At 43.4% G+C, this 19,083-nt stretch overlaps 1 protein-coding gene across 4 annotated transcripts in view; it reads left to right on the top strand.

Annotated features, from left to right (window-relative positions):
• BZW2 (basic leucine zipper and W2 domains 2) overlaps nucleotides 1–19,083 on the top strand; it is a 57,928-nt gene that overhangs the window by 496 nt on the left and 38,349 nt on the right. The window contains exon 1 of one of the 4 annotated variants that reach the window (XM_080580432.1): nucleotides 125–317. The exons of 1 other annotated variant lie outside the window; for it this stretch is intronic. The gene's annotated coding sequence lies outside the window, so the exon portion shown is untranslated. Of the gene's footprint in view, nucleotides 1–124; nucleotides 318–1,813; nucleotides 1,895–13,853; nucleotides 13,905–19,083 lie in introns of those variants that run through there. 2 more of the 4 variants (XM_080580434.1, XM_080580435.1) reach the window with 2 other exon arrangements.

The raw sequence follows: 19,083 nt of genomic DNA on the forward strand, positions 1-19,083 counted from the left end.
GAGCCCGTTCCTCTTTTATCAGACCCTAACAAGCGGGTCGGCGCGGTTTGCGCTGTGTTTCAGCCATTTTCCCCCTCCTTCCCTCGCATCTCTCTGCCCGCTCCCCCGCTCGCCGCAGTGGCGCGGCCGGGCGGAGGGGCGGCGCCGAGCCGCCCGTGTGTCAATGTGCCCGGCCTGCGCGCCTCCATTGTCTGCCGCCGCCGACAGCACCGCGAGCGCTGCTGCCGCTGCTGCCACTGCTGCCGCTGCTGCCCCTGCTACCGCCGGCCGCCCGCCCGCCCTGCCCTGCCCTGCCGCAGCGCGCAACCACCCGACAGGTGCGGGGCGGGGAGGCGCGGGGCAGCGGGCGGCGGCCGTGGCGGGGCAGCGGGCCTCTCCCCGGCCTCCGCCGGTGCCTCGTGGGGGTTTGGGGTTTATTTTCTTTTTATTTTTTTCCGCGGGTAGAGTTAAAGCAGCCGGGTGAAGACCCGGTAGGGCACGGCACCGCGTGCCGGAGGGGGGTAGCGGGCTTTGGGGCGTGGGGAAGCCCGGCCCCGCGCCCGCTGCTGGCACCTTTCTAAAATTAAACCCGCGGCGCGGAGGGAGCCGTGGGGCACGTCCAACTTTCCGATCCCCGGCCGGGCCGAGGGGCACGGCACGGGTTTGTCCTCCGGGACCTGTGGCGGTGTGTGCCGGGGCGGGGAGCAGAGCCCCAAAACCCGGTGCTGAGCGAGGGGTCACCCCGCAGCTGCCCCCGTCCTGCTCCCCGGGTGCGTCCCCTGGCTGCTAGGGCACCTCGTGTGCCTGTAACCGGTGGCTGAAGGCACCGCCTCACCAGGCGACCGCCAGCACTTGCCGGTCGCCCCCCGGCTGCTGCTGGCTGGGGTCTCTCAACCACGGCTCCCCGGCGGCGTTCCCCGTGTGCCTGAGCCCCTGGAAGGCATGGGGGTACCCGGCGGGGCGCCGCCTGGCCGCAGGCGAAGGCGCTTTGTGAGCCTGGGCCTGGCTTTGCAACTACCTGGGTACACGGCCAAAGCGTAACTCAATTTCATTTTAACAAAATGGTTGAGTTCTGTATGTTTTCCTGCTTTTAAAAGCCGTGGGACTATCATCCAATTTTATTTCAATCAACAAGTGCAAATAAGTGAGACTGCTGCGTTGGGGCTCTAGATTATAGCCGGTTCCCTCAACTTCTTTTCGTGGGGGGCCAAAAACACCTCGAAGGAAACGCTCCGAGGACAGAAGTGCTTTTTGTACGCTAGCCCTGAAAGATATGCCTGTTTGTGCTAGCAGAAGGCTGTCACTGGCTCAGCCATGAAGGCTGAATTTAGGGGTTTAAATAGTCTTTTGTCAGTTCACTGCAGGGGGTGAATTTTACCCGCTGCGAACAAATTTTGTGATATTATAGTATGCTGATAATCTCTGTGACACGGTTAAATAACAAGAGCCTACAAGATTCCTTTCATATTCTAAAATATCCTGTCAGACATTCAATGTACAAAAATATGCACGTTGCGTTTTTTTTTTTTTTTAATGTGGCAGTGTCAGTACTGTCATCGCACCCCTGTTCACTGAGTAAATTGGCAAATTAAATTTTTCCTTGGCAGCCTCACTGGAGCTCGTTTAGTGGCTAAGGCTACGGGAGTGCTCCATCTAAAAGAGAAACAGAATACTTTTAAAATAATGCTTTGAAATGTTTCTTGCTCTTACCTAGCAAAGGCTTCTATGTGACCTTCAGTACAGTAGTGAGCGGACATTTCGCAATCTTCTGTTTATCCTTCCTGTGTCCTGATGAGGTAACGAAGTGCTGTTGCCTCCATTTTATGTATAGAATCTGAAGCATGGGGACATCAAATGACTCTTCCACGGTGGCGTAGGAAGTCTGTGTGAGGGCAGGGAACTGGAACCTGAAAGCGTAGGTTCTGAACTCTCGTGTCTTACCCCTTAATGCGTTTTCCTTTGCCTACTGTGTCATTTTTTTTACATACGTTTAAGTTGTGGGTATTGTGTAGTGATTAATAATGTAAGCGTTGGGCATTACAGAGGGAGAAGGAAATGTTTTTTAAGTTTCAGGTGATAAGTATCACATATGGGAATTTCCCATATTTCCTCGTCAGGTTATGTGTATATCTGGTGCTTTTGATTTCTGAAGCAGGCACAAATGGTGACATGTTTACTCCCTCCAGTTTGCTGCAGTTGTGTTCATGGGAAAGTATGATGGCTGTTGTAATGAATGCACAGGTGATTCTAAACACCTGATTATTTTTTTTCTACGGCTGTCAAGAGCAAGATTGATGCAAGAAAATAACCGGGATTTTTGAAATTTAATAACGTTTGCTTTTGGTGTGCAGTAAGTTTTTTGGGGACTAAATCTAGGGTAGAAGAGACTGTCCTATTTCTTGGACAATGCACTGTGAAACTCGGGTCTTTGGATGTGAAAGAGAGGAAAAAGGGATGTTGAACTGGTTTCACTGGTTTCAAGCTGTTTTCTCCTTCCCTATCAAGTGACTATCCTTCACTTGTGTCTTGGTGGCTTGCTTGAATCGTGGTGATTGTACTCTGCTGCTCTGCTGTTGGTGTCACGGCTCAAAGGTCCGGTAGCCTCTTTCTGTGCCAGATGATCAGAAACTTGGTCAGACCTGCTACGTTTTCACCTAAGGAAAAATAAAAGAACAGGCCAAACAAGTATTTCCATGGCATACTCTCCGAGCTTCCATCCCACTGGCTCACAGCTAGGCACTTCCTGAACGCAGGATGGTATCTTGGTGCTTACCTTTGAGCTTGATAACCTGCCGTGTTGTTATGGGTTCTTTTTTGGAATTTAGGTAAACTTTGCCTCTGCAGCATCCTGTGGTTATAACTTTCACAGCTGCATGAAAAATTATCTCCTTTTATTTGTTATTGAACCTACTACTTAATGGCTTCTTTTGCTCTTTTTCCTCCTTTTTTTTTTTTTTTTTAAATCCCCTGCCCTAGTTCCTCTTTTGAGAGTCAATGAAAAACTGTTCCCTGTTCATCTCTGACAGGCACCTAAAGCTTGATAGTCCTGTATCATCCCCCACCATTGTCTTTCTGCCACGCTGACATTTTAAGTCTATTTAGACATTCCTGTGTAAAAGCCATTTCCTATGGTTCTCAAGTGATTTTTTTTTAAATGGTTCTGCCTTCTGCATGGCCTGTGCTGTGGGGAGTCTCCTTCAGTTAGAGCCGAGCCTTTGAAACAGACCTTTGCTGGATTCTGGACCTACTGACTCCAATCCTGATAGTTACATCCTGGCCAAAGGAAGGAGTGTCTAACAGGATTACTCATTTGGATCAATTCAAGTTCACGCAAGTTCAAGTTAGTTGTTTTTTTTTTTAATTGCTAGAAACATCTAATTTTTTTCCCTCTCTAAATAGCCTGTGGATAGGTTACATTTTTTCCTCCTCCCTGTTGATTGGCATTGTATAACTCTGACTTCCTTAAGTATTTTTGTTTCATTGTAAACACTTTTTTCTTTTTAGATTTCTTCTGTATTTGCATCTCAAGACAGCTGCTGAATCCGTGGTCTGATCTGTCAACATTGCTAAGTCTTATTTTGAACCAAAAGCAGATTATTAAAATACCTCAAAAAAAAAACAACAAAAAAAAACCAACCTGAAAGTAGCTATGTGCAGGAGTGAATGATACGTGTTCAAATGCAAAAGATACATCTTTGAATGACCGGGTTTTCCTATAGCCAGGGTGTTCACCTGAGACATGGAGAGAGATTTCCATCTGCTACCATCTCGTATTGGCTGTGAAGTGCATTTCTGAGTATATGCTTTTATTTCTGTGTATATCTTTTAACTCCAAATTGTGCAAGGGCTACCTGTGTGATCTTCCCCAGATAGTGAGGCAGTGTATAAAGAAAGACTTTTGAGGTGCTCGGGTATTGTGATGATGAGGATAATGTGAATATTTTAGATAAATGTGCATTTGTAGTACCTGGCTAAAAGTTTCTTTTCAACATAATCACCATTGCTTTCAGACATGTTTACCCCCTGCTCCATTAATATGATCAGCAGTAGATCTCTAATATGGCAAACAAATGACTCGATTTCGTATTCTCTTAATTGTTTCTTCTGGATGATCCTGATATAAACAACTTGGTCAGACAGTAGGTATTTTTTTGCTTTTGTTTTTATTAGGAGACTTTTAGCCATTATTATTCTCTTTGATTGAGAGAAACAAATTATTTAAAACTTGGCTTTCATGTATATGAATTCCAGGTAGGTAGATACTTTCATTTTAGTCCAACTGTAATAGAACAAATGCGTACAAGCAGCTTTTGGCTGAAAAGGACAGATGTGTTTAGTGGTTGCAGAGTAATATGTATCAGACAGCCAGCTAAGCACCTTTGCAAGACTAAGTTCTTTCCCACTTAAGCTTTGCGACTGGTGTCTCCTAAACTGATTCTGGATTACCACAGCTTCTGTAGGAATTGGTTTGCTGTGCCCGTTCAGATAGGTGCTGGTAAAATAAATTAAAAATTCCAGAGATGTAAGGTTGCGTAACACTGAAATACAGCTTTGTGCAGAAGGACACTGGTAAAGTTTCGATGCAGGACCCACTCCACCATTCCGTAGTTGTGAGCACCACACCGGGGGAAGTCCCTGGCACCTGTGTGTCAATAGCTGTTGGTGATGTAGGCTGGAGAGTCCCGAGTTATTTTCTGTCTGTGAGTATCAAAGCTTTTATCTGATGAACGGTGGAGGTAGTTGGCTTAAATATATATGAATAGATCTAATCTGGGAGTAAATTTTTAGCATAAGATTCTTTAAGCTCTGCTTACATAATACAGTCACCTACAGATAACATGTATGTGTTTGCAGACCTAAGCTGACTGTTTAGGAAGGATGAGTAAAATTATGCATTGAATGGATACGTACTATTCAAATTGCTTTGAGAGACTTTTTTCCCCCCACTTCTCAGCTTATTTTCTGTCTTCATTCCTTCTGTTCAAAGTGAAGAATTCTCATGTTTGTGTTGCACATCTGACAGTAAGCTGTTGTCTGTGCCCATCTCACTGCCCAAGCCTACAAGTAAAATAATTTCCTTTTAGTACAAAATCTGTGATAAATTTCACCTCTGAACTGCTGTGGCTCCCCTTCAAACTGTGGATTTGATTACAGGTACTGTTTTTTTTTGCCACGTGATCCACTATTATTAAATATGAGCTCTCCTCAACTGTTGCTCTGTTTTCTTGTTAATTTGAAATCTCAATGATCTGTTCAAAGGTGACTGAAAAACTTGAGGATCATTCAGCGGTAAAGCTGGTGTGCGAGAGGGAAATTGACGAATGGAAAAATCTATTGCTTCTCCCTGGAGAGACCAGTGTGTGGAGTGCAATGCCTGAAAACCCTTTTGAACTTGCTGTGCTATGCTTAGATCTAACTGGAGATCTTGCAAAGAGTGCAAAAGTCAAAATAAAAGCTAGTCCAAAGTAAAAAGAGAGTCCAATGACCAGAGGAAAAGTGCAGTGGTGTGGTGCTTGTATGTAGCACATGCACCTTGAGAGCTTCCTACGTGCCATAAAGCTGAGAGCAGAATGAAGTTGAGTTTCAAGAAAAGAGTATTTGTTGACTTTGGTTTAACTACTCTGGTCATCTGTAAAGTGTGGTTGTGTAGTGCAAACACAACAAAGGGCAGTCACGTATTTGTAAGGCATTGCTGGCGAGAGAACCTTCTGGATCGGATCCCAGTTAGTGCCATGGGGTTGGGTGGCTGCAAGGGGCAGTCCAAGTCCATCAGATTGAGACACTAGGGCATCCTTATGCACACTGCCTAGGCAAAGGGAAAGCTGTTAAGAGGTGAGCTGGCCGTGAGTAAATACAGGAGCTGAAACCTGGGTAAAGGCCGGTGTATGTGGTAGCAGCTTCATTTTCTGTTGCTTTATCTTGTTCCCACTGTGTCTTCAGAAATGCCTTTATCACCAGGTATGTCTCAATATAGGAAAATGCTTCCTCCGTATAAAATAAATAACCTTTTTTGAGTTGCACATTGTGTTTTGTAAATTCCTAGAAAGCAGGGAAATACTTCCAAGAAGTGAATTAGTAGCAATTCCTACCCTGACAGAGACTCCATAAGTGCTGTTTGTTTCTATGCTTCATAGAGCTTTTAGACCAGAAATGTGGTTTAGGAGCAGTATTTGCGTTGTTTTTTTCCTGTAGAATTTTTGAAATTTATTGAATGTATCATACATACATGTTTTTTGGAGTCCTGTGTAAGGATTTGCTCCGTGTTGAGTTATTCTTCGTGTCAGGTGCAGGTGTTCTGTATAGAGATTGTTTGTAGTTATTGCAGACTCATAGTAGAGGACCAAGATTACTGCTTTCAGCTTCAGTAAGAAGGATGGATTATCTCTGGTGAGAATTAGAGTGGAGAACAGACAGGTCATGCAAGGAAAAATGCTAGACGCAGTCTGGGACAGAAAGGTCAGTCAGGGAAACGGGAAGGAAACATCTCCTGTGATGTCTTCAGTCCCAGTGAGTTACACCCTTCTGCTACTCTAGATGAAACAATTAAATACAGCTTTGGGGTTGCACCTCATTGCGCTGACCACTGTTTAACGTGTTTTTTTTAAGATGTGTTTTCTTTTCATGCAGAAAAAGAAGTCTAAGCAGCTCAACAGTTTGTAATTTACAGGCTTAAACAATCCTTTAATTTCAGGTTTTGTTTCCATAAATAAAATCTCCTGCTTCTCTAGAAATGATTTGAAGAGGGAAAATCCATTCAGTCCATTGAAGTTGTACATTAATCATTTTTCTTTTGATAAGGCACAGGATGTGAAATCTTAGCAACGTGTTATTGAGCCTTAGTAGATAGAAGGGTAGGCATTTATTTGCACTGACAATTAGAAAAACAAAGTATGCTCTTTAAATACGCAAGAAGTTAACCCTTTTAAGAAGAAGTGGAGATGGTGAGATGCTTCCCAGTCTGCACCTTTCTCTGTGCTAGCCAAGGTTGATGTGATGGGTTTGGCTAGCGTCTTGCTGCTGATTTTGTCATCGTCTCTGTGCCTGTGAGGTTGCTGCTGAAACTTGTACTGGTGGTCTCTCTCCTGCCTGCTTTGACTGTCTTATCTCAATGCGTGGCGTTGTGTGACTGGGACCTACGGACCCCAAACCCTCAGCCAGTGAACTCTATGGAAGCTCAGCGTTGTGCTGTTGAATCCCATCTTCTGTCCGAGATAATTTCATGTTTTTTTCCCCCCTCCCTCTGTTTTGTGGCAAAAGGAGGCCCCAGTCAACATGTCCGCAGGGCCTCCTGAATCCTGAAGCCCAGGGAAACACTCACTTCTCCTGTGCTCAGATAAGAGGATGAGGTCTTTTTTGGGTTTTGAGCTTGGCCACCTTGTTCTGTATAACTCTAATGGAAGACTTTTCCTTGAATTAGGGAAAGCATGCTCATAATTCACTTCTCCAAAGGAAACGAGGTGAGGTCTTTATATTCTCAATTTTTGTTTTAATTCTGTTACAGTGTTAATAGAACCACTGGTGTGTACTGGAAAGTCAGGGTGCTCTCTTCCCAATGTGCACTGCCATCGCTGTGTCATTTTTTTTGCATTGCTGTGTGCCTCCAAGGTCTGTCCTTACAGAGCAGGCTGCGCGGTGACTCCACTGCTAAATTGCCAAGGTGCAGTACAGTCACGTCTCTGCTGTGATGAGGTGGTGTGGTTCTTGAGCTTTCATCTGTACAGCAGTCCCTTACAACTCCTCTGTGATCACAGTGGCATGTGTAACCGAGATTCATAACCTGCATTGTTTATTTATTTATTTCTGGGGGAATGCCAGTAGTAACCAGTGGTCCACAGCTCCCTGAAACCAAGTGTTTCAAGACAAAGCATTTCATGGACAGCCTGCGTGGTGCTAGGATCAGTTCAGTGGTTGAATGCCCTCCCTTGGCTGCCTTTGTCTCCTGGGAGCAGGAAGACTTGATTCTTCTCCCCTTTTCCTTTGTTTTCTGTTGTCAGTGTAAACAGTTGTTGACAAGTTCTCCTTTGGTCAAAATACCTTTGCAGTCTGATCTGGGACGGCTCAGCGGTGCAAAATCGGCGTTATGGTGTGAGGAGGCATGGCAAGTCTTGTGCAGCTGAGGGAGAAGAAGTTGGTGCTGGGGGAACAGGCAATGTCTTCCTGCTGTAGACCAAGATGTTCCCCACTTATTCTTTTTAACATCTGTTACCTTAATTTTTTTTTTGTCATCCCAGTATAAATTTCTCAGGTCCTGTTAATAACTAGGTTATTAGATTACTGAATTACCTTAATTAGTGTTCTACCTTAATTAGCGTTCTCAACAATTGGTTAAAAAAGCTTCATATCAACATATCCACAGTCTGAAATACCAACTCTGTTTTTTTCCTCAATATTTGTAAAAGAGGAACGGCCTTGCAGCGTTGCCAAGAATAGAGGAAAAATGCCAACTATCACAAAGCCCCTGATTGGGTCTCATGTTGAATATCTGCCTTCTTTTATTTTACATTAAGAAGAATAGATTTAGATTGGCACTTCAGCCACCTTTGCATGTTATCTTCCGTTAGCAAAGGACACATGCCAGGTTTTTCAGTTTCTCAACTCCACTCAGCATATCAGACTGGGCAGGGCAATATTCAAGGTGGGATGCAAATGCGTTGGACTGCATGGGCTTTAACAGTCAGCTCATTGACTTTGAGAATTTGACTGTCTCCATGACTAAAAAGATCTACATTTGGGGATTTTTAGCAGGAGTTCACTTTTTTTTAACGTTAGAAGCAATTTCTCCATCTCCCCCCCCCACTGTATAGTAGATGCAGTAGCTGTTAACAGTTTTTTTGGCTTTAGAAAAGCTGCTGCTTCTTTCAGAAACCATGAGGTGTAGCACCGAGGGGTATATGCCCTTTTTTCACTGAAAGTTAATGTATTTCATATAAATCTTGTCTAGATGTACGAGAAATCCACATTCAAGAGCCCTGGGTTAACTGGTGTGACTTTTGAAGTCCTCAGGGAAACTAATCAAGCCTTCCATTGTGTTTTCTCAATTCAGGAGAAAAAAAATCCTTTAGCTGTCTCATTAATAAATCTTTTAAATTCTTAATATCTTTAATTCCTGTAAGAAATGAGTTGTAGAAATCTAACGTAGCTTTTATTGACGCTCTTACTCACTTCCACGTCCATTTCTGTGTATACACCTCCAGACATGCATCCGGTGGAGCCGTAATTGTGTTACCCTCAGAAGGAGGTTGCTGATGTTGGTCTTTCTGCTGCATGAACAATGATGCTGTAAACAATAAAATAGGTTTCCCTATTAATTGTGTCAAGTACCATTGTGCTGAGCTGACATTGAGGCAGGCCAAACGACTGCAAACCGGACGCACGCTCCTCCTGCTGAAGGAAGCGAGGCTGGCTAGCATAGGGGTGTTTTGATGCCCATTTTAGAAGCTGTTAAACCTATTCTGGTGATTTTGGGTTAGAAATAGGTAATTCCTGCACTGACTCGTGGCTTCAGAAGGTGGGTGGCTTCTCGTGGTCTCACGCTTGAGCCTATTTGCCGAGCGTGTTTGTGGTAAACTGGATTTTTAACTTTAAACAATGGAAATTTATGAATCATTTAAGAAAGATAAGCAATTAAGTCTACTGATTTAACTATAGAATTGAATAATACACCATTAGTAATCACACTCTTGTTAATTTTGACTGTATAATTAAACTCTGAGGTATATTTAGCTGTCGCTGAGCTATAGACTTTCACACAGATTATAAATTTACAGGTATGAATTGATTTTGCAGCAGTGTAGAACCTGATGTAGGAAGTTGGAAATTTATGACGGAGTCTCTTTGATCTGGTTAAAAATCTAGAGCTAAAGCTGTTCACAGGAGACTCCCTTAAGATCTTACCCAGAGGTGGGCAAGTAGATTATTTCAGACAAACTGTTTTCTGGAAATGTTTGCTTTTCTCCGTTGTTTGTGAAGGGAGCCAAGGGTTGCGAGGTCAGACTTAGAAGTCTGTTGTTGGTTATTTTTAGAGTTAGGTCAAATGCAGAAGCAGCTGTAGCGTAACCATCACTGCCCTCATTTGGGATTTTCTGCATAATATGGTGGAGTGGGGTGGGTGTTGTGTTTGTGCTCTGGTCTGCACCGGGATGAAGTAGGTGCCTCAGCTGAAGGAGTGTTTTTGGCTCTTCAGTGTAAGCACAGGGTGAGTTTCATGCCGATGGCTAAGACTTGGTGCCCAGGTGAGGTGGGGCGACCCAGCAGCGTGCCAGCACAGCACTGAAAGCGCGTGGCTGGCCACGGGTGGGAGCAGCCAGGAGCTGCCTCTTCCACCTCAGCTGCACAGACGTTGGGCTTGGTTTAGAAGAACTTCAGCATGGCATTTGTGTGATGCCAGGCTGAGTAGCATAGGATGTGATACGGCTGGATTCATTGGTTTGTTGCTTCCCAACATTTTGGGCAGGGTGTGGGGAGCTGCGCCGTGGCCAGAGCCCTGAGCTGCCTCCATGCTCTCACGATTCATAATGTGCAGCAGCCGCTGCTTCGTAGTGCTCTGTGAGGACAGTCGTGGCAGTTGATTTACTGACATCAAAATACTTGGTCCTGTTCAATATCAATTAGTAATAAATTTGACGTTTTGGCAAGTGCCATAACAGGCTATCGACTGAATAACCTGTACCAGTTAACTGCTGACCGATTTCTTCCTTGCCTGGCTACCTTGCTAACCATGGACCCAGACCTCTCATCAGGCAGCGATATCTGTGTAAAGTCCTCGCCACGTCAGTGTTTGCTCTGGTACTAATTTTGATGACAGAATACAAAGAGTTGAAGTAATGCAGCCGTGGTTATCTTTACTTGTGAATGTGGATTTAGCTCTTGTGTGATTTCTTGTAACTTGGAGGGGAATTCACTCGTAGTAGCCCCTTCACCTACGCTTGTAATGTAGGCTGACATCAGTTGTAAAAATTCAGATGTCCCAGTGCTGAGACTGGTGACATCACATGGGAACAAGCAGTAGGAAGAGAGTAACTGGAACAAAGCAGCTGGCTGCATGGAAGTATTTAACACTGGAGTGCTTCAGCTTTTTGCTTTCACAGCTGAAGACAACCGGTTTTCAATGTTTTCCATCTTCTCAAAAGAAGCAACGTAAAGGCCTCTTATAGGAGTAATATAACATGCAGACTCCAGTCAGTGCTCTTGTGATTTTGGTTATTTCTTCTCCATACCTGGGCTTAACTGGTCTGCCACCCAGCTTGCAGTGCCTTTGGCATAGTGCTCCCAGGTGGAATATTCTGTCATGGGTGATTAACACCTCTCTTGTGCATTTGGGGATTTGAGAGACAGCATTTCTTGAAGTGCAAAGCTAAGGAGCTATGTGGGATGCATGATGCCTGCAAGTTTCCTGACCTCAGACCAAAGCTTGACTTGTTAGGACAAATGGGCTTTTGCTCCCGAGTCTGGTCTCTGAAAATGGCCTGTAGTAGTTGGGTAGGTTTTCTTTAAAAGAAAAGGAAAAAAAAAAGTGTGTGTCTAAATCTAGATAGATGGGAGCTCTACATTTCTCTTTCTTTCATGCACTTGTCACACTTGCAACAATTTTCAATTCAGGAGTTTCTGCCATCCATGTGCTTGATAGCCCTTCTGTTAGACAGACTCTTCTTCCCTGAATTTGTCTTAAGAGCTTTAGAGTTGCTGCACAGAGGTGAAGAAATTACTTAATTACTTTCTGAAGTAAGACCCAGAGCTCTGATATGTTGGCTGCCAAGTCTTGGGAAGGATAGCAAGTACTGTCCCCTCTTTGCTTGTCCAGTCTCTACTACCTATTTTTTTGACCTGCAAAGGCTAATAGTTATACAGGCACTCTGTGCCATGTGTTGTTGTGTGTGTTTTTTCAGCTGCCAACTTGTTGATAGAAATTCATATTTATTGCCATAGAATTATCTCAGCTTAGACTGAGAGAAATTGGATCAGTCACTGCCTAGAAAACAGCTGTCTGTTTTCATGTTGAAGGTGTGTGGATGTTTAGTGCTCTCATCACCCACTTGAGCAATTTGCTCACCAAAACAACTGCATCCTGTCAGCGTGTTCAGCCAGCCAGGAGAAGAAGCAGCAGCCACAGAGACTGCTTTTGGGATGCAGAGCGATGCAAGTCAGTTACAGGCTCCTTTTCTGTCCAAGTGACTGCTGCTAACAGCATAATCGGCGTTAGTAGGTATGTTTGGAATAGCTGACATGGTGCAAAACATTGCATGGTTCTGCTGCTGGCTCTTTGTACCATCTCTTTTTAGCCAGAAATACCAGAATTCAAGCATCTGAAAGCCCATTCATTGCCCTGAAGGTAAAGAGCCACGTGTTAACATGGTGAACTCATTTTCCTTGTACAAGCTTTGAAGAAATAATCAGAGAATTTTAAGTTAAAACGAGCTTTACTGCATGCAGCAGTTGTCTCTTACTAAAGCCAAGGCCTTCACCGCTTGGAAGTCTGTGAGAGGTGCTGACTATTAATACATCCCTCCTCCAATTACTGTATTTAGTTCCTGAAATAATAAACTGTTAGCAGCTGGGAGGCAGTGCTTTCTGCAGAATCCATACTTTGTATTTAATTTTTTGAGCTTAGCCATTGTTGTTTTGAAGATAAAGGTTTTCAAATCCTGCAGTGCCGTGTCCTGGAAATACTGGTGGTCTCCTGTGCTTTTGCTGCTGCACAAAGCTTTAAGACAGCAAGAAAGATGGAACCGTCACACCTCTGATTTTATTGATGTGATTGTTGAATTGTATGAGTAGGGTTGATACTGAAAATATTACTGGCAGTGTGCATTAAAAAAGAGGAACAGGGTGGATGTGAGCAGAGGATTAGTACCGTACGTGAGAAATGTGCTCTTGTACTTGCCTCCATTGCCGAGCTGTTCTTATATTGTGTCTGACTGATTCATTGCTACGAACAAGGCTTCTCTGATAATTTTTTAGCATGCTTTCCCCTGCATACTTGTGTTTTTTCGTTTGTGAGTTCCTGGTGCACAGGAAGTATATAAAGTAACTCCAGTAAATGATTTCTTCTCCGTATATTGTGAAGAGCATCTAGTACAACTTTCTCTGCCAAACAGTACTTTAATGAAGGATAGAGCGAAATTGTGGCAATACCTTTATAATCACATTTTTGCAGAACTTCAACTAAACCATGTTCCTTCAGCAACATCATCTCTTACAGTGATAGCTGAGATGGTTGTATTTTTCCAGGAGAAACAGTGCATATAATGCTCCTCTAAATTAAACAATCATTTTTTAGCATCTATGTAGTCCATTGAAAATGGTGTCTTGCATTAAAAACAGACAACAACCAAAAAAAAAACCCACCACCACCTCTAAAAAAAACCTTGTTAACTTTGGAGAAGTGTTGTGTTCTGCTTGTTTTCTAAGTTAACCTGATCCTAATCTCTGCCAATCCGTATTATCGCCTTCTTTTTCTAAGAGGTTTCTCTTCTGGCAATCCATGCAAGCTTTAATTTGATGAGTACCATCACCTTAGAATTAATATTTATTGTATGTGAGTGGATCTGTAGCAATACATTGTCTCCATTACCTTGGGGTGCTCCAGTTAGGAGCGCAGCAGTCTGAGAGAACTCTCAGTTGAAAAGCTCCTGCTAATACCTTGCCGTTGCAGAATTATATCTAATAACCCCTTTCAGCTGCTAAAAGAAACCTTGTTACTGAAAGATAGCTTTTTGTGTGTGTCAGCCCAAGTGTATGATTTCATTTGCTTGACTTGTATTTTCACCTGTCAATGATTAAGATTTTTTTTTTCTCTGTTCTTTTTGACTGTGCCGTGACTCACGCATATTTCATGTGGTTGCTGATTATGAGACACAGAAGCCTGTTGCCTTGGTGGTTCAGTTTGCAGTTCCCTGACTTGGTGGAGTGCATCTGGAGTGCTTCAGGTGTGGGAGGTTTCTGCCTTGTTTTTACCTCCTTGTTCAGCTGAGCAGCTTCTTATGCTTCTTATATACCTCATATTCCTTTTATTCTTAAATACCTGCTTTCCTGAAATCTGTGCATTGGGCTCCGTGTCTAATTCAGTCTGTGATTGTATTATAATTAGTGGATGTGAGGTAGTTTGTGGTTGTTTTTTCTTTTTGACTGTTTTTCAAGAAGCATATCCCTCTGCATCCCAGTTTAGCAGTTAGTTGATGTGATTTATGGTGCGAATTTTTGTGAGTTTGTCTTCTCATTTTTGTCTGCGCTTCCTTAGTTGTCAGCTGGATAACTAATCACAGATTACACAGAATTCTTGGCTGCGGAGTCTTGCGTGAGCACAGTTTTTTATTTTTTTGTTTAACGTGGGGTAAGTTTCATTCTGTTCTGGTATTTGTTTTCTACTGGTTGAGTTCTTGCTGCAGAATGGAACAAACTCCAGTTGTTTCATCCCTTTGTTTTCTCTCTCCCATTAGACATAGTATTAAAAGACAAGTGCTTTTGTTGCAGTGGGCACTTGCTCTTTAGCGTGGAAAAACACTGTCCTGTAATTTAAAAAAAATAAAAATAAGGAAATTAAGTGCCTTCAGAGCTTCTGGAAAGCTCTTTTGGAAAAGACAAGGCATTCAGTGCTTGTAGAAAACCTTCTACAACACTGTCTTAAGATACTAAACATGATATCCACTGGTAACTAGGACACGTTTCCAAGTATGAAATTAAAGGTCGGTAGCTAGTTGCTTCGTGCACTGTAAGATCATAAACAAAATTAATCCATAACAGAAGATGTGTTTTTCAGCAATAAATTTGTGAATTAACAGTGTTATTTTACACAGAAATATTAACAGCACAAGGTTGATAATATTTAACTTACACATAATTGTGTGATTGCTTAATCCTTGCATGTTTCCACTGAGATCATATTTAAAATAAAACCTGTGAGGGAATTTTGAAAGGGTGAGGATATTACAAATGTTTTACTAGCTCTTTGTAATGAGTGAGATCACTGGGAGAACGGTTTCCTAAACGTTATAACTGAGGGCAAAATAGCAAGATAAACCTTACAGCTTCCAGTGTTGCTCTTTCTGCTGCTGGTTGAAGTTACAGACGTTCATGTTATCAGTCACTTCTTTAAAAATAAATTATGTTTTGGGAGTAGAGGGCAAGAGCAAGAAAATGGTGATGAAATGATACAAGTCCACCTGAATGCTTGTAGCTCAGCCCTAAGTGAGGGCACTTGCCCTTGCTGGATTTCCAGAAGTGTAATTGAAGAGGGAGAAGAGGCAGAGGAGACGTGTTTTCATAGACCTGCTCCTCTCCCACACTCAACACTTGCGACCCTGGGAAACAGCAAACAGAACTTTTTTTATTTCCTTAATTTTGTAACGGTGTCAAAGTGAACTTTGGAAGGCTGTAGGGAGTGTCCCTGCTGCTCTTCACGTTACTGACAACCGACGTACAGGCTCACATGGGTAAATACAGGGCTTCTCTTTCATGCTGACCAAATCCGGGAAATGCTGGCACCCAAGGTGAATTTCTTGCGAAGGGTGTGAAAGCCATGTTGTAACAGAAAAGGTTTTATTGCTGCAGCTGTTGCTGCGGTTGTGAGGTGAACGCTGTGGCAAGCACAGAGGTTTCGTGATGGATGTGCTTTGCTTTTGCTCTCCTCTCACTGCGCTGATTTGCAATGAAACGCCTGCAGAAAAAGAATCGCAGCACAGGCTGAACATCACAGTGGAAAGTGGGAAGCCTGACAAGGATTTGGCAAGAACCCGTGGCTACATTACATCCACTCCGTCCTGTCGTCCCCTTAAAACGCTTTGTTCCTCTGCACTGGAGATGATTTATGAGTTTTCCACCTACAGATTTTGTTCACTCATAATCTAACTGCCTGCTGCCTTCCCGGACAGCAGAGGCAGCTGCTCACTGCATGTCGACATGTTTCCGCTCTAGCAGAAGTGCAAGGGCAGCTCTTCCTCTGTGCCACTGGAGTTGGGTAATTTGTTTTTAACATACCCCCTTGGCTTGTTGCTGAAAGACAAAAAAAAAAAAAAAAAAAAAGCCCCAAACCTAAACCTGACATCAGCGATGAGAATGTGAAAACACCTAATTACTTTCCTGGATAAAAAAGACACAATAAAACCTTTTAATGTCCTGGATATTCCACTTCTAGAGAAGCTTCATCTTGATACATGTTTTTTTCATAGAAACTCTCACCATCTATGCTTGTATTTCATTTGACTTTGTGATGAGTACTAATGTTTTGCACGATGTCTGAGTGAGGGAGGGGGTTGGAGATAATTTCTTCCAGCACCCGTTCCCTTGAGAGCTGTGCTCGTGGTGCCCTTGCTGCTCCCCAGCACCACCTCAATCCAATGCCAGCAGTGTGGGGACCGGTGCGGCTGGCACCCACACGAGGGGTTGCAGCCTGCCACAGCGGGCTTCCTCGCCGGGTTGCGCTGCCCAGGGCACACAAGGCCGTAAAATCTTGGGAGGGGAGTTTAATAAATGGTTGCTCTCTTTTGATGTTGCCTGGCATTGATTTCTGTCCTTCTGCAACTGGGGCAGTGAAGTTTTGCTGCCGTGGAGCAACTGGTTTTGAATTCTTCGTAAGCATGTTAATGTTTGAAGAACCTCAGATGTTTCTGACATTTTGTTAATGTGTAAAATAATGCTTTGAAAAATAGAATTGGTTTGGATGAAGGTTTCCGGTATTTATTTTTTCAGTTTGAGCTATATATTTCCACAACCAAATGTTCCCAGTGTTTTAGCTTGGCAGAAACATTAGCTTTATCAAGGCTTTAAATGATTTAGGAGTTAATCATCATAAGAATTTCCCTGTGGCATGGATAAAAGACTGCATTTTTCTAACTTTTTAAGCAAATTCAAACTTGCTAAAGCTCTGAACTTTCTGTTGCTGTTTTTTATTAATTAATCTTTTTAGTTAATGCTGGTTTTATTGATTGCTACAATTTTTATTCATTGTGTTGTGAGGATTGTTTGATTATAAAAACTGCTGTATCATTATGTGGATCATATCTACAAATGTAGATGTCCCTCAGTTCTGTTTTGCAGAAGCCTCGTAACAAGAATGCAATCTGGAAAACTGTCTTAAATCATACAATTTTTGATTTTTCTAATAAATCTTGTAGCTGCAGGTTAGTTATCAGCAGGCTTAGACCCATTCTGGACTGTTGTACATGGTTGTCTGATGGTAATGATTTCTGGCACGTCCCACTTGAGTCAGCCCAGCTTCGCTTGTGAGACACCTGCTTATAAAATACCAGATATTTGGGTGTGCAGTTTGAACACACGAATTTTCTACGGAAGATTTTCTAGATCCAAAAGAGAGAATCAACAGTGAAATGGCTGTTGCTCTGCCTCTCCCATTTTCCCTAGAAGAGTGGGGTCTGTGAAAGAAGCATGCTAAGGAGCTGTCACTGCCATATCTCTTGGTCTGTTTCCTGCTGGCAATTCACACAAATCCTGGAGGGTGGTGGACTTGAAGATGTAGGGATGACTCTTGTTTGGGGTTTTCTTTTTGAGGATATTTCCTCCCTACCCTTAGCCATCCTCTGAAACCACATGACTTACCTAGCTGGTGTTCCAAACCTTGCCTTTGGCTTTGAGCTAGTCTGTAACTTTCAAAAAGGAAAGTGTATGTAATAGCTCAAGGTTTTTATGATTTTAAGGTTTGATAACTACATGACACAAGGCAGGCTTAATGTGGTGCAATCAAACGTTCTGTGCAAATTTGTATGCTGTCATGTTGAACTTGCAGCCTTCAGCCATCAGTTCTGTGCTGACTTAGATTTTTTTTCCTTGCATTCACTTCTGTAAACATCTGGTATGGTAGCAAAAGCACTTCAAAAACTCATTTGCAATACCTGGTGTCATTTGTAGTAGAGAGAAGCCCCGTGGAAAGGACAAGACCTATGAGCAGGAGCTGAGGTCCCTTGGTTTGTTCAGCCCAGAGCAGGGCGGGCTGAGGGGAGGCCTCATGGCGGCCTGCAGCTCCCTCACGAGGGGAGCGGAGGGGCAGGCGCTGAGCTCTGCTCTCTGGGGACAGCGACAGGACCCGAGGGAACGGCATGGGGCTGGGACAGGGGAGGGTCAGGCTGGGGGTTAGGGAAAGGTTCTGCACCCAGAGGGTGGCCGGGCACTGGGACAGGCTCCCTAAGGCAGTTGTCACGGTACCAAGCCTGCTGGAGTACAGGATGCATTTGGACAATGCTCTCAGGTATTTGGTTTGGTTTTGGGTGGTCCTCTGTGGAGCCAGGAGCTGGACTTGATGATCGTTGCGGGTCTCATTCAACTCAGGATATTCTATGGTTCTACAAATCACTGAGATAGTTTTGCTCAGGCTTGTGCTTCTGCAGTCTCCTGATGACAGCGCCTTTGCTCCCGCTGGGCCAGTGCTTTAGGGAGTGCCTTATAAAGCCTGGCCCTCACTCGAGCAGATTAGAGCACGATGTATTTAAAGCTAAATATAGAAGAAGGCAGATCCTGTGTTCCTAGTAATTAACTGTTCAAGAGTCTCTTCTGTTGCACTGAACCTCTAGTCATTAAATCTGCCACAAGTTGCAAGTCTTTAACTTTTTTTTTCGCGTTCCCAGCTGTCTTAAAGGGCGTAATTTATATTCACAGGAAACTTTTAAAATCCAGTAGACAACCTTAAGGTGCATGCAGCTCTTCTAGCAGTTTAAAAATACACTGTGTCAAAGGAAAGAAATCTAGTGCTAGAAGTTGAGCATATGCATTTCTAACTTTTACAGCAAGTGGAAAAACATACTGGTAGTGCTAGGACGAGGTCAAATGCCTTTGTTCATTTCTTTGCCCCCAAAGCTTCTATTTTTTTCATAAAGGGAGTAAGCAGTGTTGATAATAGCCCAATGGCACATTTATGCTCTGTAAGAACTGAGACAGGAGGATTAGTTCTTACCTGTGGCGTGGCTTGCATGATATTTTACAGACCCCATGCCCGTGGGGTTTGAATCTATTGAAACTAACAGTTGCGGTCCCAGAGCAAGGGATGAGGCATCACAGGCAAAGCATTAAAAAAAAATAAAATAAAAATATTGGAGAATATTATACCTTGCAGTGTCTTTTACAAATAAGAGATGACGACAAAGATAAAGCGTATAAATA

Source organism: Anser brachyrhynchus (genome assembly GCF_964034855.1).
Source record: "Anser brachyrhynchus genome assembly, chromosome: 2".
Classification (NCBI taxonomy): Eukaryota; Metazoa; Chordata; class Aves; order Anseriformes; family Anatidae; genus Anser; species Anser brachyrhynchus.